The sequence below is a fragment of the Diplotaxodon limnothrissa genome, linkage group LG8 (genome assembly GCF_057381915.1).
Source record: "Diplotaxodon limnothrissa isolate DT_005_m linkage group LG8, D_limnothrissa_male_GT1.1, whole genome shotgun sequence".
NCBI classification, from domain to species: domain Eukaryota; kingdom Metazoa; phylum Chordata; class Actinopteri; order Cichliformes; family Cichlidae; genus Diplotaxodon; species Diplotaxodon limnothrissa.
Window position 1 is genome coordinate 20,500,135 of NC_140603.1, and position 3,829 is coordinate 20,503,963.

Consider the following 3,829-nt stretch of genomic DNA (forward strand, 5'->3'; position numbering starts at 1 on the left):
TGGCTTAAAGGTTGACCTAAACCGGAAAGGTGAACACCACAAACAAGTTGACAAAAAAGACAAAGAAAGATTGAAGAAACTTGATGAAGCACCATTGTGAGTCTTTTTAAAACTCAACTTTCCCTCCACTACAAAGAAATACTTTTTGATCTATCACTTTTGCCTTCCCAAGACAGGAATAACTAGGAACAAAGGTAGACACCAAAGCCTTTAAGCCTTGAGTTTAAATATCTAGGTTGCCAAATCCAGATTTGTCTGTATTTTAATAGCACCAGTAAATCCCTAGACAGTGTTGTTTTACCTGTTTTTGCTGTTGGAAAACTGCTATATGTAAACATACTAGAGGTCAACATGTATGAGTGGCAGAGTTTGATGATTAAAAAATGTGTAATTTGTGATAGGTGGTTGCCAGGCAGCATTATGGGATCATAATTGGTAATGCTTACTGTATTTTTCAGACTATAAGGCGCGCCGGATTACAAGGCGCATTAAACAAAACAGTCAGATAAGTCAAACGTTACTCAGCTTATTCTTCTTGCTTCCTCCACTTCCGTACCATTGATTCATTAATGTTGACTTCTCTCGCAGCTAATCTGTTCCTGTGTTGCTGCAGTATATTAATGACTAACCTTGTATTGTGGATGGATGATCTCAGTTGTTCTCCTGACTGAAGTTTGGTCCGTTTACAGCCTCGCATTGCATTTGTCCCTAACCATCGGGTTAGGGACAAATGCACATTAACTTTATCGAGTGGAAAAAAGTTAGCGTTCATCCTCCAGCTTCACTGTGTTTATGTTATGCTAACATAGCTGTGTCGCTAGCAAGCATGTAGCACATCAGCTAGCGACACCAGCTAGCCCAACCCTCAGTAACCCTACAAAAGTCACTGCTGCTTAGTTTTTTGTTTTCATTTAGAATAGAATAGAATAGAATTCAACTTTATTGTCATTGCACATGCACAGGTACAGGGCAACGAAATGCAGTTTGCATCCATCCAGAAGTGCTTAGTGATATAGATATATTACAATATATATTAGCAATAATATAGATATGTAAGTATATTACAGAAATGGGTCTATTATGTTATAATGTACACGGTATGAAGTATGTTGTGAATATTCTATAACTATAAGTATGTACAGGCTGTAGTGAGTACAAGCTATGTACAAGCTATGGACAGGATATAAATATGAAAAACTATACAGAATATGAAATAAATAACTTTACAGGAATCTGAGATATACAGCTATACAGAAATGGGAACTATGCAAGTTGTAAACAGTTGTAGGGTTAAAAATTATCGTATGTACAGAATGATTGTTTACACAGGGCTATACAGTAGTGCAGTTAAGGTAAGTGAGGGTGTGGATAATTTCTACAGAGGCTATATAAAGTGCTAGTGGTTGTGAGTGGTGGTTCACTCCATGTTATTATTGTGTGTTTGAGGGTACAGTTGTCCATTGTGTGTGTGTGTGTGTGTGTGTGTGTGTGTATGTTCAGTCCATGAGTTAACGTGGGTCAGATGTCAGGAGGCAGAGTTCAGGAGTCTGACAGCTGTGGGGAAGAAGCTGTTCCGGTACCTGGTGGTCTTAGTCCGGAGGCTCCTGTAGCGCCTCCCAGAGGGCAGGAGGGTGAAGAGTCCATGTGATGGGTGACTGGGGTCTCTGATGATTTTCCCAGCCCTTTTCAGACACCGCTTCCTGTAGATGTCTTTTATGGCAGGAAGTGGTGCTCCAGCGATGCGCTGGGCAGTTTTCACGACCCTCTGCAACGCCTTCCGGTCCGAGGCAGAGCAGTTCCCGTACCAGACTGTTATACAGTTGGTCAGGATGCTCTCGATGGTGCAGCGATAGAAGTTCACCAGGATGTCTGAGGACAGGTGGTTCTTCCTCAGAGTCCTCAAGAAGAAGAGGCGCTGGTGAGCCTTCTTGACCAGCTTGGAGCAGTTGGTCGTCCAGGTGAGATCCTCGGAGATGTGGACTCCCAGGAACTTGAAGCTGCTCACACGCTCCACAGCCGTCCCCTTAATGTGGATGGGTGGATGTGGGTCAGCATTCCTCCTGTAGTCCACGATGAGCTCCTTGGTCTTCTCGGTGTTAAGCAGCAGGTTGTTTGTGTCGCACCACTCAGCCAGACGATCCACCTCCTCCCTGTAGGCGGCCTCATCGCTGTCACTGATGAGGCCAATCACCGTGGTGTCATCTGCAAACTTAATGATGGTGTTGGAACCATCAGCAGGTCTGCAGTCGTGGGTGAAGAGGGAGTAGAGGAAAGGCTCATCACACAGCCTTGTGGTACACCGGTGTTCATCGTGATTGTAGATGAGCAGTGGTTATTTATGTTGGAAGTGAGAAGTTTGGACTTTTAATTGTTTCTTTGAACTGTTCTTTTACCAGGGTGCAATGATCCTACAGCATAAATCTGAAATTATAACATTGGCAAATGTACACATACACCCCTGCTATAGTATATGGTTAAATGCCACTTAACAAGTTGCACTTTATCTAGCCATCAACAAGTTTCTGACTGAATATTTGAAATTTGATATCATCTTTGAAGTGGTAAAGTTCATTTATTTGGTTGGTTTCCTGGCAACTGACTTTTAAATGTAATACACAAATTTTCAATAGGGTTGAGGTCAGCTCTTTGAAAATGCCATTAATGTTTGGCTGCTTAATCCATTCCCAAACCAGTTTTGAAGTACATTCCGGATCAGAGTCTTTTTGGAATACCCAATTATGCCCATGTTTCAACCATCTAGCTGTTGAATTGAGGTGAAGTTGAAGAATTTGGAAGTACTCCTCCTTTTTCATTATTCTAACCACTTTGTGCAGAGTACCAGTACCACGGGAGAGTGATTTAACACAAATACTTAACAGTCGGTACAGTGTTCTTAGGTTTGAAAGCCTCACCTGTACTCAAACATATCTCTTGTCAGTGTGGCAAAATAACTAAATCTTTCTTTCATCTGCTATAAAATGTTGGTAGCTGCAAATTTCAATTGAGCTTGAAGGTGCCAATTATGGAGCAGGGGATGTTTCTCAGTCAGTACCTTCCTAGTCCACTTTGATGTAACCTTTGAAATTTTGATGGGTACACTTTGAAAAACAAAAACAAATAGCAAAACAGACAATTTCTTTTACATTACACAATTTAACATCTATTAAAAATAAAAATCAATTGAAACATTTCTGTACATAAATGTATGTAAGGTGACACGCACCAGACAACATAATGGTTAGTCCTTCAAAGGTCAGATAACACCTCACCAATGAACCAGCTGTGCCATAATACTCACAGGCAGAATATCAGCGAAGACCGAGACACAAAAAAAGGATCAGTGAGTGATTTTTGCCCTCTTCTCCAGGTTAATTCATGGGATGAAATGTTGTGGCACATGATGTGTCATATATCAAAGGTAGGGCATCAGTAATCTTTGCTCAAGGGCATGGATAACAGGCAGATAGACATGTGAATGAGATGGAGGGGGTTGGAGAGGGACTCATCCCTTTCTGCCATCACCACAGAGAAGATAGAGGAAGATTTATGGGACATCACGGACCACATACCAGCAGCCTGACCATCTTATATGTGAGCCGTCACTCCCACAGCAATCCGCCTTCTTGTTTATAAAATCCAACACCCTAGAAAGCAGGTGACTCACACAACTGTTATACTGAGACGTAATTGGATTCCCATTTAATGTTTTAGCTTTTAATACTCTGCTTTTTTTCCAAGCTGTAATCCAACTTTTTGATACTGCTTGCGGCAGATCCTGCCCACTGGTGACTGATTGGAGCCGAGCGAGTTCCAACTCAGTGACTGACAC